The sequence below is a fragment of the Odocoileus virginianus genome, chromosome 6, assembly GCF_023699985.2.
Source record: "Odocoileus virginianus isolate 20LAN1187 ecotype Illinois chromosome 6, Ovbor_1.2, whole genome shotgun sequence".
Lineage (NCBI taxonomy): Eukaryota > Metazoa > Chordata > Mammalia > Artiodactyla > Cervidae > Odocoileus > Odocoileus virginianus.
The window spans coordinates 63306442-63324659 of NC_069679.1; the positions used below are offsets into that span (position 1 = coordinate 63306442).

General features: G+C 41.1%; 1 protein-coding gene across 5 annotated transcripts in view; it reads right to left on the minus strand.

Moving 5' to 3' along the window:
* The window catches only part of WDR89 (WD repeat domain 89), a 43308-nt gene that overhangs the window by 11376 nt on the left and 13714 nt on the right, over positions 1-18218 (minus strand). For 2 of the 5 annotated variants that reach the window (XM_020914288.2, XM_020914290.2), the window contains exon 2: positions 15501-15565. The exons of 2 other annotated variants lie outside the window; for them this stretch is intronic. The gene's annotated coding sequence lies outside the window, so the exon portion shown is untranslated. Of the gene's footprint in view, positions 1-15440; positions 15566-18218 lie in introns of all 5 variants that reach the window. One more of the 5 variants, XM_020914289.2, reaches the window with a different exon arrangement.

The window sequence follows — 18218 nt, forward strand, 5'->3', positions numbered from 1 at the left end:
TATCGTAAGCACTTAGCGTATTTTTTAGAAATAGGTGTAGGCTATGTTGCTGCTGCTGCTGCTAAGTTGCATCAGTCGTGTCCGACTCCGTGCGACCCCACAGACAGCAGCCCACCAGGCTCCTCGGTTCACAGGATTCCCTAAGCAAGAATACGGGACAGGGTTGCCATTTCCTTCTCTGTAGGCTATGTTATCTGTATAATAAACATACACTATACTTATTTTTTCAAGAGAAGGGGTGTTAGCAGAGAATCTGGAAGAAGTAACTGCTGATATCTCATGACATGTGTTACTGGCAAGGTCAATGGCAAACGGGAAAAATCTAATGGTAGTTACAAAAGTTCTATACTGGACATTAAAGATTAGTCACTCATATGCATTACCAATATGTCCTAGAGAATATCTTGGGATAAAAAGCAAACGTTGGCTTAACGTCAGCTGAACGTTTCTCAGAAAACTTTTATATAACAAATATAGAGAAATTTGTGTGTATGTTTTAAACTAACAGAGAATTGGCTTTAAAACAATTTATCAAGAAATCATGTTTTATTTTTAAAATTTTTTAAAAATTTATTTTTAATTGAAGGCTAACTGGTTTACAATACTGGTTTCTGCCACCTGTCAACATGAATCAGCCACAGATAAACATACGTCCCCCTCCCTCCTCAACCTCCCTCCTACCTCCCACTCCATCCAACCCTCAAGGTTGTCAAAGAACCATTTGTTTTAAATTGGGCAGAAGTGCTACATATTTAATGGAAGGTATGCTAAACTGACATCTGCTGCAATTTCAGTGTAATTTCATATATCATATTCATTAATGACTGAGACTTAATGTCTTTGTAAATTAATCCTCCTTAGTGAGGCTGAATATGCTATTCTTACTCACACAAATGTTAAAGATACGGGTTGCAGCAACATATGGTACTTCATGCATTAAATACACTAAGATTCTTAGGGAGAGCAGTGTTCAAAGTGCAGGAATTTGTTACCGAGGGAAAGCGGGGAGGGGGTAGGAGGGAATGATACACATGCACTCTCTCAAGCAGTATGAGATTACCCTTCAGCTTCCAGATAGAACACTCAAAGTACCTTTTAAAAAACAGACATTTTTACAGAGCGAAGTAAGCCAGAAAGATAAAGACCATTACAGTATACTAACACATATATATGGAATTTAGAAAGATGGTAACGATAACCCTATATCGAAACAGAAAAAGAGACTCAGATGTATAGAACAGACTTGTGGACTCTGGGAGAAGGCGACGGTGGGATGTTTCAAGAGAACAGCATCGAAACATGTATATTATCTAGGGTGAAACAGATCACCAGCCCAGGTTGGGTGCATGAGACAAGTGCTCGGGCCTGGTGCACTGGGAAGACCCAGAGGGATCGGGTGGAGAGGGAGGTGGGAGGGAGGACCGGGATGGGGAATACATGTAAATCCATGGCTAATTCATTTCAATGTATGACAAAAACCACTGCAATGATGTAAAGTAATTAGCGTCCAACTAATAAAAATAAATGGGAAAAAAAAAAAAAAACAAAAAACAAAAAAAAAAATTAAAAAAAAAACAGACATTTCCCCCAGTAACATCTTGAGGTGTCCAGCTTCTCCAGTAAATCTTCCACCCCAAATCCATCCTTTATAGTAAGTCTATGAACACCCAGCTTCTCTCAACAAGAACAATAAATTGCCTTTGCCTTTCCAGAACAACCAGCTGGTGAACCAAACAGAGAGGAACCAAACTTCCCCAATCACCAGATGTCTTAATTTGGAACAGACAGTAGCAATGTGGAAGAGTTCAAATCTTGAATTGGTACTCTATGTTTACTACTTCTTTTTATAATTCTCAATAGATGCTTTTAAAAATTAAGTTAACGTTCTCTTTAATCACTGTGAAAAGAAAAAGGAAGATAGGAGGGATAACAAAAAGAATCATGGCTTATAATAGAATGATGTTAACATCAAAGAACCAGCTATTTGAATACTGTTACAGTTAGAAACTGATAAGAAATATCATTAAATCCTTATTCAATAATTCAGAAATAATTCTCGAATGGCTGACCTGACAGGCCTAAAACACAATGGATTTAGCAAAGAACACAGGCAAAATCCCTGCTCTCAAAACAGGGTGGTGAGGAGACAGACAGATATATAGATGATTATAATGGAAACTGTGCGTGCATGCTAAGCCACCTCAGTCGTTTCCGACTCTGTGAGACCCTGTGGACTGTAGCCTGCCAGGCTCCTCTGTCCATGGGATTTCCCAGGCAAGAATATTAGAGTGGGTTGCCATTTCCTTCTCCAGGGGATCTTCCCAACCCAGGCATGGAACCTGCATCTCTTCTGTCTCCTGCATTGGCAGACAGGTTCTTTACCACTAGCGTCACCTGGGAAGTCCTAATGGAAACAGTGATAAGTATTATAAAAAAATAATGTGTAAGTCAAGACATGAGACAGGAAGAGCCTTTTACTTATTTTATTTTAGATTTTTTTTTTATGTCGATGATTTTTGAAGTCTTTATTGAACTTGTTACAGTATTGCTTCTGTTTTATGTTTTGTTTTTTTTGGCCACATGGCGTGTGGGATCTTAGCTTCCTGACCAGGGATGGAACCTGAATCCCTTGCCTTAGAAGGTGAAGTCCTAACCCCCGGACAGTCAGGGGAGTCCCAGGAAGAGTCTTTTAGATTTGGTCATTAGAGGCAAGCCTCTCTCATGAGGTGACATTTGAGCCGACACCAGAAAAAAATTCGGAAGCAAAGTATTGGACCATGTGAGCCAAGAGCATCCTGGGCAAAGAAAAACAGCAGGTGGGCTGGAGCAGCTAAAGCTGTGTCAGGGAAAGAAAGTGGCGTAGGAATTATGGTTGAAGAGGTAGCTGGAGTCAGAGAAGAGCTTTGCAGGCCATGGTAAGGACTTCAGCTTTTACTCTCAGGGAAGGAAGCAAGCCACTGCAGGTTGACGGCAGGTGAGATACGTTTGTGACCGATTCCTTGGCCGGTTCCAGCCTGGAGAACACACCTTTGGGTAAGAATCAGGCAGTGAAAAGCCTTGTGCACAACTGTGGACAAGAGATACGAAAACAGGGAGAAGTGGCTGGATTGTGGCCATAATTACGAAAGAGGAATAAACAGAATTTTCTCATTAGACTTCAAGAGGAATATGCGAAGAAGTGTCAAAGATGACTCTTAGGTTTCTGGCCTCAGGGACAAGGTGAATAGACCATTGGTATGTTACTTCTAGGATAATTATAAGCATTTAGGACAATTACAAGATGATTAATTAGATAATTAATCATCCAATTGTTTAAACAGGTTTTATAAACTGTGAAGCCTACGTACGTGCTAAGTCACTTCAGCAGTGTCCAACTCTTTGCGACCCTGTGGACTGCAGCCCGCCAGGCTCCTCTGTCCATGGGATTCTCCAGGCAAGAATACCGGAGTAGGTTGCCATGCCCTCCTCCAGGGGATCTTCCTGACCCAGGGAAATCTGTATCTCTTATGTTTCCTGCATTGGCAGGCGGGTTCTTTACCACTGCACCACCTGGGAAGCTCATAAATTGTGGTACTGATCTATTAATATAATAGAATTATACACAGCAAAGAAACCAGAAAGCCACAAACCACCACTACATGCAACAAGGTGGATGAACCTCTGGATGAACCTCAGAACTGTTTAGTGATAGAAGTCTGGCACAACAGGGTGCTACAGGATTTCACTGATACAAATCTGTATGGTAGCAATAGGAATACTGCTTATCCTTTGGTGGGATCCAGATTGAGAAAGAGAGCAAGAGGACTTCCGAGTGGTGATTATACACAGATGTATACAAATTTGAAAAAACAGGCCACCATGAAGAATGACCTTCTGCTTCCATCAAGATTCTCATTCTGAGTAAAAAGGAACAAGTCTACCGCTGGAGGAGGAAGGGTGAGGTGAGAAATCCCCTATCTGGCACAGCACAGCAGTGCCTGCCTAAAGTTGTGAGTGGAGGAGGGACAACGAGGCAAGCTCTCCAGCATCCCAACACTGCAGGCTCAGTCCCTTAAGTCGTGCTTGACTCTTTGCAACCCCATGGACTGTAGCCCACCAGGCTCCTCTGTCCCAGCATTTTTCAGGCAAGAATACTGGAATGGATTGTCATACCCTCCTTCAGGGGATCTTTCCACCCCAGGGATTGAACCTGCATCTCCTGCCTTGGCAGGCGGATTCTTTACCACTGAACCACCTGGAAAATACCATGGACAGAGGAGCCTAGTGGACTACAGTCAATGGGGTTGCAAAAGAGTTGGGCAAGACTTAGTGACTAAATACAACAACAACATACTAACTTACAACCCAACACTGCAGTGGCTTATTAATATCAGATAAAGGAGAGGTCTGAATAAGGACTATTAATTCATTTAAAATTGGCATAGACCAAAATGTGAGGGTAAGAACTACTAAACGTCTAGCAAAGAAGTAGGGAAGTTATGACCCTGGGTTAGGCGAAGATTTCTTAGTATAAAAAGCACAAACCAGCAAAGAAAAGTCTGAATTAATTAAAATTTAAAACTTTTACTCTTTGAAAATTGGTTAAGATAATAAAATGTCAGTCTAAAAGAAGTGAAGCTCAAGTTACCAGAAATCAAGTTTATTTGGGAACAGCAGAGTAACTGCAATTCGGGATACCAAGCTGTAGCAAATTACAGACAAGTCTGTTAAGGTTAAGGGTGGGTTGCTTTTATGAACAAAGTGTGCAAAAGGGGACAGTCCAGGTAGGAGACATGCAGAGAGTTCACTGGCTCAAAGATGGGAAGAAAGTTTTGGAGGATGCTCATTGGTCACAGATTAAGCTTCAATAAATCTGTTACATCTGATAATCTTCTATACTCTATACAGTCAATAAAAACAAGACCAGGAGCTGACTGTGGCTCAGATCATGAACTCCTTATTGCCAAATTCAGACTTATATTGAAGAAAGTAGGGAAAACCACTAGACCATTCAGGTATGACCTAAATCAACTCCCTTACGATTACACAGTGGAAGTGACAAACAGATTCAAGGGATTAGATCTGACAGACATAGTGCCTGAAGAACTATGGACGGAGGTTTGTGACACTGTACAGGAGGCAGTGATCAAGACCATCCCCAAGAAAAAGAAATTCAAGAAAGCAAAATGGTTGTCTGAGGAGGCCTTATAAATAGCTGAGAAAAGAACAGAAGCTAAAGGCAAAGGAGAAAAGGAAAGACATACCCATTTGAATGCAGAATTCCAAAGAATAGCAAGGAGAGATAAGAAAGGCTTCCACAGTGATCAATGCAAAGAAACAGAGGAAAACAATAGAATGGGAAAGTCTAGAGATCTCTTCAAAAAAATTAGAGATACCCAGGGAAAATTTCATGCAAAGATGGGCACAATAAAGGGCAAAAATGCTATTGACCTAACAGAAGCAGAAGATATTAAGAAGAGGTGACAAGAATACACAGAAGAACTATACAAAAATGATCTTCATGACCCAGATAACCACGTTGCTGTGATCACTCACTTAGAGCCAGACATCCTGGAACGCGAAGTCAAGTGGGCCTTAGGAATCATCACTATGAACAAAGCTAGTGGAGATGATGGAATTCCAGTTGAGCTATTTCAAATCCTAAAAGATGATGCTGTCAAAGTGCTGCACTCGGTATGCCATCAAATTTGGAAAACTCAGCAGTGGCCACAGGACTGGAAAAGGTCAGTTTTCATTCCAATCCCAAAGAAAGGCAATGTCGAAAAATGTTCAAACTACTGCACAGTTGCACTCATCTCACACGCTAGTGAAGGAATGCTCAAAATTCTCCAAGCCAGGCTTCAAAAGTAAGTGAACTGTGAACTTCCAGGTGTTCAAGCTGGTTTTAGAAAAGGCAGAGGAACCAGAGATCAAATTGCCAACATCTGCTGGATCATCGAAAAAGCAAGAGAGTTCCAGAAAAACATCTATTTCTGCTTTATTGACTACGCCAAAGCCTCTGACTGTGTGGATCACAACAAACTGGAAAATTCTTAAAGAGATGAGAATACTAGACCACCTGACTTGCCTCCTGAGAAACCTGTATTCAGGTCAAAAGCAACAGTTAGAACTGGACGTGGAACAACAGACAGGTTCCAAATCGGGAAAGGAGTACATCAAGGCTGTATACTGTTACCCAGCTTATTTAACTTATACGCACAGTAGAACATCATGCGAAATGCTGGGGTGGATGAAGCACAAGCTGGAATCAAGACTGCTGGGAGAAATATCAATAACCTCAGATATGCAGATAACACCATCCTAATGGCAGAAAGCAAAGAAGAACTAAAGAGCCTCTTGATGAAAGTGAAAGATCAGGAGAGTGAAAAAATTGGCTTAAAAATTCAACAGTCAGAAAACTAAGATCATCACACCTGGTCCCATCACTTCATGGCAAATAGATAGGGAAACAATGGAAACAGAGACAGACTTTATATTTTGGGCTCCAAAATCACTGCAGATGGTGACTGGAGCCATGAAATTAAAAGACACTTGCTTCTTGGAAAGAAAGCTATGACCAACCTAGACAGCATATTAAAAGCAGAGACATTACTTTGCCAACAAAGGTCTGTCTAGTCAAAGCTATAGTTTTTCAAGTAGTCATGTATGGAAACAAAACCCCATCTAGTGAAAGCTATGATTTTTCCACTGGTCATGTATGGATGTGAGAGTTGGACCATAAAGAAAGCTGAGTGCCGAAGAATTGATGCTTTTGAACTGTGGTGTTGGAGAAGACTCTTGAGAGTCTCTTGGACTGCAAGAGATCCAACCAGTCCATCCTAAAGGAAATCAGTCCTGAATATTCACTGGAAGGACTGATGCTGAAGCTGAAGCTCCAATACTTTGGCCACCTGATGTGAAGAACTGACTCACTGGAAAAGACCCTAATACTGGGAAAGACTGAAGGCAGGAGGAGAAGGGACGACAGAGGATGAGATGGTTGGATGGCATCACTGACTCGATGGACATGACTTTGAGTAAGCTCCGGGAGTTGGTGATGGACAGGGAAGCCTGGCATGCTGCAGTCCATGGGGTCACAAAGAGTCAGGACATGAGTGAGTGACTGAACTGAACTGATAATTCTCTAAGTTGGGTATTTATGGGAAATTAGTCTCTCAATCTTTAAGTTCTGCTTTTCTGAGGGCACATGCATGGGTCTCCATTTCATACCCTCTGGATCCATTTTAGACTAACATCCTTTTATTTTCTCCTCATTTGAGCAAGATCTCTCATAGAAAAGTATTGCTGATCAACCTTGGGTATTTGTTTACTCTGAGCTGTTGCTAGATGTTGGGCTGTGTATCCCCTGAAGCTGCAGAGGACCACCCTGGGATGCTCTGTCCCACAGAAGATGGCATGGCAAGTTGATTTGTTGCCTCATTTCAACATGGAGAATCTCAGTCACACTCCTCTAAGGGAGTCAATTTGGTTTCATGGTCAATTAAGCCTCAGGATAAGCCTTAGGAACTTTATTCTGTATATATATCTGAGAGAAAGGCATTTGCCTATTGAAACATGACAGTAGAAATTTCATTAGAAGGATTATACCCAGGGTCAGAAGTCCAATTATAGCTACCAACTGTAACAAGCTTCTCAACCAGTTTCCCCAGCTACCTATACTTAATAGCTTGAAAATGTCTTAAATCCTAGGGCTTGGCATATTTCAGTTAAGAGATTTATACTGTCCATCATTTTTAGTTCGTGCACTGTGCTTCCCTATTTGTTAACATAAAAATAGCATTCTTCCCAGAGCAACGCACAGGTTCCTCCCTACTGTGCAGTAAGGAGGTTTAGGGCTCTGTGGTTTTGTAAGACTATTTTTGCTAGGCTGTCTATCTGGGTTTGCTGCTATTCAAAAGCTGTAAGAGAAGCACTGAAGGTAGTTCCCATGTCTATGGAGAGGTTTTGACTTGCTTTTTCACAGTCTATTACTCTAACCCAAGAGGGAAAAGACAGCCAAAGACACACTCAAATCCCTTCCTAACTACTACAGGGTTATTAGAGGGCATCCATCCAAAACTATATCCATCCTAGTTTTTTTTTTAGTTTTCACATTGATTTCCACATTTAGTTTCACATTGATTTTTCAGTTTTCACATTTTATTAAAATTAAACCCCATGATAAAGATAAATGGTGTGTTATTTTTTTTGCATTGTGAATTACTCAAAACTTTGCAGATTAAAATAATAAGCATTCATTATTTCACACAGTTTCCGAGAGTAAGAGAGGGGCTTAGACGAGTGTTTCTGACCCAGGGTCTCACATGAAGCTACAGTCAAGATGGTGGTGAAGACTGCGGTCAGCTGAAGGCTTGACTGATGCTGGAGGACTTCCTTCCCCAGAATGCCTCCTCACTGTGGATGAGGCCTCACCTCTTTACTGGTCATTGGCAGCATGCCTAAGTTCCAGATCAGATGGACCTCTTCATAGAACTGCTTAAGTGTCTTCAAGATGTAGCAACTTTCCCCAGAAGATGTGATCCAAGAGAGAGAGAGAGAAAGCATGCATACACACGCGCACACACACACACAAAGCCACTATGCCTTTCATGATCTGGTTCTGAAAACCACACCATCACTTTTGCCACATTTTACTTGATAGATGAGAGTCACTAACTACAGCCCACTTAAGGTAGGACAATTAAGTTCCACCTATTGAAAGGAAGAATAGCTAAGAATTTATGGATATATTTTAAATCCACAACGACTGCTTTACAACTTTAACTGAACAAAAGGTTCACGTGCTCCTGTAAGTTGTGAGGAGAACCCACGTGGGTTCTTCCAGTGGAAGGGAGGGTTTTCCTGACTCTGGTGTCAGGAGTGAGGGAAAAAACTCTGCAGGGTCCCTTCCATTTCAGGGGGAATGTGGAATGCGTATTTCTTCTAAACAGAAAGAATTAACCAGTGTTTTCTAAAGAAGGGGCGTAAGTGGGCCCCTTAGCCCAAGTATTTTTTTTCCTCTGATAAAAGAAGAGTTCTCATGACCAAAAACAGTCATTTACATATAGCACATGATAGTTGGCATGGTGGAAACGGCTATAAGAACACCTTAAATTTCTATATATTTGGAATAATGGGAGAGTTGGATTGTTGTGGGTGAGGTGCTGATGGAGGTCTGGGGAATCTCCAGGGAGAAGGTACCTTCCCACCACTTACTAGATTTCTTATCAACAGGATTACCATTGAATGGAATGACATCCGCTGTCCATCCCCCAGTACCATTATAATTTTTGTTACCCCACCATAAAGTTTTTACCAGTCCCATTAACGTTTCTGAAACACAAAGGAAGATTATGAGTAAGAGTCCAGGCTTGGGTGAGGGGTATACCTTTGTGGGTGGGAGGCACCCAATGGAATGTTGTAATGTCTGGTGCCAATTTGCCAGAAGGAAGAATGTGTAACAGTTCAAAGGGACCAAAGGAAAATACTCCATCTCTGCCAGAGAGACCTTGCCATCCTCCTAAGGATAATGGCCAGGCTACCAGTTCAGGTTCATCAAGAGCGTTAGCAGCTCTGGCACAAATCAAACCATCAGTAAGGCTGGTAGAAACTGGTAATTTTTCTAAGCAGGGGACCAAGGGATGTGCTAAAGCTAAATGAGGGGGCAGCAAAAAATCCAGAGAAAGGACCATTAGAACTTTAAGCAGCATGACACAGGCCTGGTCTGGTTATCTTGGGGAAGCGGTCTATTTCTAATGTCATCTGCTTCAGTCATTAGAAAATTTTACCTTTGAATCACCAGTTAGGTTGCAGATCCACTTTTTATAGAAGAGACGCATGAATTCTGGAGTCCAACCCTTGGAGCTTAGTGACCCGCTGCGGGGAGCCAGCCTGACTGCTCAGGCTCCTTGGCTCTGAGAGAGATCAAGAGGTCCCTCTCTGTCCCGCCACCCCTGATTTATTAAAGCACAGGTTGGCCTTTCTCACCTCCCTCAAGGAAATTGCTGTAGCGATCTTTCACCTGTTTTCCTGGTGCTGATAAACTCGTCATGATTGAAGCCTGTTTTCTATCTAGTTAATGTTCTATTGATCTTAATCATGTTGGGCGCTAGGGTGATGCTTTACTGATCTTAAGTGGAGGAATTTAAAACATCTGTGCCTGTAGCTCTGCACATATGCAAACCTTTGATCTATTAGTAACTCCTGTTAGCATATATATAGGTGTGGTATTCTTCAATAAAGTTGGCAGAGTCAGACGCAAGCTGACTCTGTCCCTCTCAACCCCATCTTTCTAAGTCTGTCTAAGTCTTTCTAAGTCTGTCTAAGTCTTATTTTTCTCAGGTACTCTGGTAATTGCGTTCTCGACCAGTTCATTTGCCGGCAGGCTCTGGCAACCCGCGTGTTAGTCAGCAACACCTGCGAGGGGCCCTTCCAACAAGGTTAGAGGCAAACTTTACGGAGATGCCTTTTCCAATAGACCAAGCTGCAAATGTGGTATTTGACATCTTTGTCTCCTGGGAGCATGCCATGGAAAGATTATTTTTCCAAAGCATTATTATTCTCAGTGGACTTAATTACACCTTTGCAAAACTGAAATATATCCCCTTTTTATTATTTATAGGTCAAAGGAAGCAGGGACTGTCCTGTAATTATTTCAAAAGGTAAGAGTTTATGAATCCTGAATGGAACGGGTCTAAGATTTAGAAGAACCAGCAGAAAAAGTTTTGGCTGAGGTATTTGGAGGTTTTTAACTAATTTAGCCAATGGATCTTCATAATTCCATTTGAAGGTTCAACTAGTCCTGAAGAGTGAGGATGATAAGCAGAATGAAAATGTTGCAGAACTGGCCAAAAGGCACAGATCTGTCAAAGTACTTGTTCTGTAAAGTGGGTTCACCATGGAGTTCCAGGGAGGCTCCTCAAATGGAAATAATCTTTCTTAAAAGAACGTTAGCTATAGAAGAGGAACTTGCCTCTCTACATGGAAATGCTTTAGTCCCTGTGAAAACCTCCAAACCTGCAAGACTAATAAATTTGTATCCACGAGACAGGCACTATTGTATGAAATCCATCTGCCAGACCTCAGACAGTCTTTTAGGTAAATCAATGTGTCCCCAGCAGCGTAGATAGAGTCTTCTCTGAGTTGAATTTAGGGCAGGTAGAACAAACAAGACATGTGCTTTCTGTAGCCTTGCCAATGTTCCTTCACCAATATTCTTTCATAAATGTTATTGTTTTCTCATTGGACCAATGGTTTAATTCATGTATGGTGTCTAATAAGGGAAATCTTAGATTTTCTTGGCAGGACCAACTTATTACTGGGTCCAAACCAAAGTCCCTTTAATTGACGGGACCAATAGCCTCTAGATTTCCAATTCTGTTTTCCTTTCAGAGGCCAACTGCTGTACTTTCCTGACTAGTGCCCTTAGGTCTTCACAGGGGGAGTAGCCTTCTGGACCATGATAGAGATTTGGTTTATATATCTCCAGAAGGGTGGCATTTTTTTTTTTTTTGCAAGAATATTGGTGAGGTCATTTCCTTTAGCTTCAAGAAATCAGACTTGGAATGCTCAGGGACTTTAATGACAGCTAGAGGTGCTGGCAGCAGCCTGGCAGCCAACAAATTCTGGACATAAGAGCCATTCTTAATTTTATTTCCATTAGAAGAAAGGAAACTCCATTGTTCCATAATATTACAAAGTCATGGGCTATCCCAAAGACCTACCAACTATCGGTATAGATGCTGGCCATCTTGCCTTTGGCTAAAACACACTGAGTGACAGCATATAATTCAGCTTGTTGGACTGAAATGGCTGAATGCAAGAGTGCAGCCCCACTGACCTGGAAAATGGCTGACACTGCATACCTGGCACAAAATTTGCCCTTCTCATTTTTTAGGCAATAAATAGCCATCAATAAACCAGATTAGCATTCACCAAGGAGGTTTCTTGTAAGTCATCATGAGGGGTCAAGAGGTGATCCATAAAAGTCAAAGAGACATGGGGAATTTCATTAGTGCAAGAGGGAAGGACAGCAGGGTTGAGACTGTTAGAGGGAATAAGAGTGATGAGGGGAGGTAAGTAAGAGGATTTCATAGGTGGTAGGATGGCTCGCTGAAAGATGTTGAGTGTGGCATGAAATTTAAGAGAGTCTCAACAGGCTAAGATACAAAGATGATTAAACAGGATTCTATAACGATTTCTTCAGTAGCCTTTGCTAAAGGAGTGGAAGCAAGCATAGCTCTAGGGCATGGGAGGGAGGGAGGTATTCTCAGGTCACTGAATCTAACTGTTGGCTGTTCAACCTAGAGGTTGCTGATAGCCCCATGGTTTTGGGTAAGTAATCTGAGGGTATTCCCTTCCTTCTCATATACAAAAAGGGAAAAGGGTAGCCGATAATTTAGGTGTCCAAGGGCAGGTAGACTTATTAAGCTTTCCTTCAAGATTTTAAAGGCCAAGCCATCTTGATCATCCCAAACTATGGGGTCAGGCTGGTGTTCTTTAGCAGGGTATATAGGGGCTGAACCAACAAAAAGAAATTTGGGATCCAATTATGACAATGGCTAGCTAGCCCAAGAAAACCTCACAATTAACATTTGCTTTCAGGAGTTTCCTGGTGGCCTCGGGGTTAGGATTCTGGGCTTTCCCTGCCAAGGTCCAGGTTCAGCCCCTGGTCGGGGAACTGATATCCCACAAACTGCATGGCATGGCCAAAAAACCAAAACCAAGAAACATTTGCTTTTATGGTTTGAAAAGTTTAAAATACCTTGAAGCCTATCAGCATCTAGGTGTAGCACCTGTTTTGAGATTAAATGTCCTCAAGATTGAACCTGAGTTTGGACAAACTGTAATTTCCCCTTCCAGACTGTGTGTCCCTTAAGGGCTGAGATTTTCAGCAAATGCTTCTTTTTGAAAGAAGTATTAGGAGGGCAAACAAAAAAGAAGCTCACCCAAATGTAGTAGTAAGGTGGAGCCCCTAGAGAGCTTTATGTCATTTAAATCAGCCTGTCAAACTTGTGAGAAGTAAGAAGGCCTCAGTAGAGCCTTGAGGCATGACTGTCCACATGTACTGCTGTCCTTCTCAGGTAAAGGCAAAGAGACACTGACTATCCCTTTCAACAGGGATACTAAAAACTCACTGCCTAAAGTGATCAAAACGTAAAAGGTGCTTCCAGCATGGATGGATACTAACAGCATGCAGGGATTAGAAACGACAAGATGGCAGAGAATTACAATGTTATTTATTGCCCTGTGGTCTTGGACAAATCTCCATTCTCAGCCACTGGTATTTTTTTTTACAGGCAAAATAAGGGTATTATTAACACAAGGATAGTACAAAGGATTCTAAGTGCCTGGGCTTTATAGTTCTCTATAATTTGCCTTATGCCCTGTAAGCTTCTTTATTTATAGGGTATTTGTTTATTCTTAGGAGAGGTTTTGTGGGGTCCACCTGGATCATAATGGGAGGGGCACTATGAATTGTGCCTATTTCAGTTAAGGATTTTACCCAAAGATCAGGGAATTCCATGTTTAGTAGAGCAGATGAGTGCAAAGTTTGGACTGCCTTGGTTTGTAGAGTGCAAATAATGGCAATGGGGGTTGAATTTCCCTGAGTGTTGAACTTAAACTCGAGATACTTCCACTTTTTTGTTTTGTTTTTTTTTTTTTACTTCCACCTTTTAAGAGAAAACAATGGCAGCATTGTGTTTCTCCAGAAAATCTCATCCCAATAAATGTTTGGGACCCAAATCACTGAGAAGCAGCAGACATTTGCCTTACAAAAGGTCCAGACCAAAAAATATGGGCTGAGAAATAGGGACACATTGCAGTTTACTTAAGACTCCCACTATTTGAATAAGTCTACTACTCCAGGGAAGGGACTGTTTAATTGCAGTGGGATGGAGCACTGACAGGAGCAGCCCCTGTGTCACTTAAAACTGTAAGGAATTTGTCCCTGATCTGGAGAGTAGTTTCCACCTATTTAATGGCAGAAGAGGAACAGTTCCTGTGTGTCCTTGATGCCCCATCGTTGGCCTGGATTTGGCCATGGTTCTGAGAAGGTTGTAACTATTTGGAGTTCAATTTGTAGCAATCCTTCCCCTTGATCAGGTTTTCTATAATAAGGACACCTTCTTGTAGGATGGATTTGCTTTGGAGTTTCCATGTATTGGTGCTGTAGATTCAAAATCTTAGTTACCATTTTTTTCTTTCTTTCTGGAGTCATCTTATATGGTGTGAGCTATATATAGCCAGATTGACAAGGTCAGGGGTGAACACTCTCTCCCCTTTGATACAGGTTCTTTTGACCAACAAGGATAAGTCCTTATGTAGGCCATTTACACATATGGAATTAAAAGCCGCCTGGGAGGACTCAACATCTACAGGGAGTCCAGAATTTCCTTTGGAAATGGTTTGGAGTTTGTTGTAATAGTCATGGAAGGATTCAGCAGGCTTTTGGATGCATACCTGACTTTAATTCTAGTCCACAGGTTTTGGAAAGGCTCCAAGGATGGCTTTGTGTAGCCGTTTGGCTCTGCCATGAGGTTAACCATATAAAAGGACTAATGGTTGGTTTAACTGAAACCCTAGAAATTGTTCAGGGTTTCCCCAAGCTGCAGTTTCAATCCACTGTGGGACTTGACCTTCTCCAACAAGCAAGTAAACTATTAAGAGAGATGAGAAAGATGAGGTTGGTGGGTTTGGGTTACAGCACTGAATTCTTCAGCAAATATATTGGGACCTTCAGTTACTGAGGGGAAATCCTTTATTATAGCCATTATGTTGCCCTTTGTCCATGGGGTGTAGGAAACCCAGGGCAGTTTTTAGTAGGATCCTAAAAGGGTCTAATTTTGAAAAAGAAGGTCTTAATAGGTTCCGTTTGGTAAGGAAAGTAAATCCAGAGAAGAGACTCAGGAAGGGAAAAGGGAGATGAGGAGGAGGTGGAACAGCGGGGTTAGAAAGGCCCTTAGTGGGCACTGAGGAAGGGACCTGGGGTTTTTTAATCCATCTTTGGTTGTTTATTTGCCTCAGAAATTTAGAAACAGTAAGGAGGCAATTTTAGAACCCTGAACATTTAGTAGCCTCTAGATACCTATTAAAATAACTATCCTACTCAGATTGCTTAATATGGTAGCCATGGTCTTCTAACTTAGTTCAAAGAAAACAAGTTTGGAGAGATCAAATTTCCACACAATGGCCATTGGAGTTCTGTGCTATCCTAAGTAAGACTGGTCTGTTTAGTCAAACATGCACAGGGGGAAAGGCCATACATTTTTTTAACATAAAACCAGCTAGGATCACTCAAGGTGGTGGTTGTGGGGGGTACTTTAGTACATTCAGATGACTGGATACAATTATCAGAAACAAGAGTACTTACCAGAAGGGCAATCTGTCTCTATCTAGATCCTGAATAAAGTAGGAGAGCTCAAACAAAAGAAGGCAGCTTGAGCTCTGAGGAGACTTACCAAAAATAGAATGGCTCACAGAAGTTAACAGTGCAAAGGACTCAACTACAAGAAACTCACTTGATTCCAGAGGTTCAAGTGGTTGGTGCCTTCAGATCCCACTTATGATACCATGTAAGGTCAACCTAAAAGAAAAGAGGTAAGCTGAGGCAAACTCAAGATACCAAACATATGTGTATGTTAGTCGTTCAGTCAGGTCTGATTCTTTGTGATCCCATGGATTGTAGCCTGCCAGGCTTCCCCATCCATAGAATTCTCCAGGCAAGAACACTGGACTGGATTGCCAATTCCTTCTTCACAAGATACCAAAAATCAAGTTTATTCTGGAGTAGCAGAGATACTGTAATTCAGGACATGCAGCTGCAGTGAGCTATAGGTGAGTCCACTGAAGAAGGTTAAGAATGGGTTGCATTCACGGGCAAGGAGTATAAAAGGGGAGAGCCCAATTAGCGGCCATGCAGAGTTAACTGGCTCAAAGATGGGGAGCAATTCATTGGCCAGAGGTTAAGTTTCAATCTTTTATACATCAGGCATTTATGGAATATCAGTCTCTTAGTCTTGAAGTTTCACTGTTCTGAGAGCTAAAGTGTGAGCTTCTCCATTTCGTATCCTTTAGTTTCAACTCCGATTAAAACCTTTTCTAGTTTTATCCACATCAAGCTGGAGGGACATGTGGTGGCAGGCAAAGGAGGATGTACAGCAGACATTTGGATACATCAGCTTACAACTCGGGAGGAAAGTACAGAATTGGATCACTGACCTATAGGAAGTAGGCAGTGGTTAAAAACTAGGGAAGTGGATGAAACTCCTGAAGGGGAATTATACGGAATGACATACAACAGCAGGTCAAGAATGGAACCTTGAAACACCAGTTAAAAGAAATGGGCAGAGGAAAAATAAAAACTATAACGGAGACAAAGAAAAAAGAAACAGAAGGACCCCCCAAAAAGTAGCCAAATAAGTATTATCATTAATATCTAGGATCCTGAATCAGTCTCTTCACAAGCATTACTTTATTTAGTCCTACCAATCAGTAACCCTAAAAAACAATCTTTTTATTACTGCCCTTTAGGTGAGGAAACTGAGACTTAGAGAAATAGATACTGTACAATAGTTAAGAGGATGAGTATACTGGCAGACTGTCAAGGTTCAAATTCTGGCTTCACTAGCTATGTGTTTCAGCTTCTATTCTTTAAACAGGGGTTAACAGTTCCAACCTAATAGCGTTGTTATAAGACAACCTATTAGGGTTGTTATAAGATACAAATTAACTGCTACATATTAAGTGATCAAAATGATGGCTGGCCCATAAGACTAGTAAGTGTCAGCATAGAAAATTTCAAAGAAATGCAAGCGTCAAATGATAAACTTGCAGAATAACTTATTAGATTTTACACACACACACACACACACACACACACACACACACACACACACACACACACACACACACACACCCATGCTGTTAACAATGTGTTCGTGCTAAGTCACTTCAGCTGTGTCTGACTCTTTGTGACCATGGACCATAGCTTGCCAGGCTCCTCTGTCTATGGGATTCTACAGGCAAGAATACTGGAGTGGGTTGCCATCGCCCTCCTCCAGGGGACCTTCCAGATTCAGGGATGGAACCTGTGTCTCTTGTCTCCTGCATTGGCCAGGTGGGTTCTTTACCACTAGCAGCACCTGGGAAGCCCATGATTAACCATGACAACTGACATCAAATTGAATATACATACTGTGGGGAGTATGTATTAACATACATACTAAATACATAATAAAAGTATTAACATTCTTTTAATTTCCACTGTTAATCAGTACTTAAAATAAGATTAAGCCAGAATGAGGCTTCCTGATACTGGAGAACCTATGATCATGTCACCATATCTCTCATACAAAAGGCTGTATTTTATAAATGTTTATAAATTGATAGTTAAAGACATCTTTTACATTTCAAAGTCTAGGTTCACTATTTATTACTCTAAATTAGGTGAATAGCCAAAGAGATCTGTTGAAATAGAAATCAAAAGAGTGGTAAAAACCCTTAAACATAAATATTTATAGTTTTATGTTTGTGTAAAGATTCAATAGGACAGAGCAGTGCTCTTAATCACTCTGTGCCATATCACAGGAAGATAAGAACGTAGTTAAGTTCTAAACTCATTTCCTTTCCTCTGAACACAGTGAAAGATCCTGATATCAGAGAAATAACCAACAAAAGGCGTAATTCTTGAACCATCCTGCAAAAGCCGGATATTAAGAGAAAAAAAATTCCACACTTACTATATAGATCTGATGTGAAGGATAAAGAGGACTGAGAATAATGTACTGTCAATTTTAACTTTACTAAACATGAAAACATTTAGCTTGGACTTAAACTCTCAAATTCTTTTTTAATACTTGCCTACTTTGTTATTGGCACCAATGACTAGAGCCATTAAGCAACAGGTGCAAAAATTAGAGAATGACAAAAACATCATTCAGGACTTAACTACAAAGTCTCTAAACAGAAGAAATTTAAACTGTTTCCAGGACAACTAGGACTTTCTTAGTTGTTCTTTTCCTCTCTTCCCTTGGCAATATAAATTACTACCTCTATGTGAACTCCTAGATTTTATCCTCAACACTGATCTCTCTTCAAAATTCTAATCCTGTTTTTCTAATGTGCCTAGACCTCTACCCCGAACATGCTGCTAAAACTTGAAATTAAATATACTGAAAATGTAACTCAAACATATATTCTTCATCTCTGTTAACTGCACAGTCTTCTCAGTCACCAAG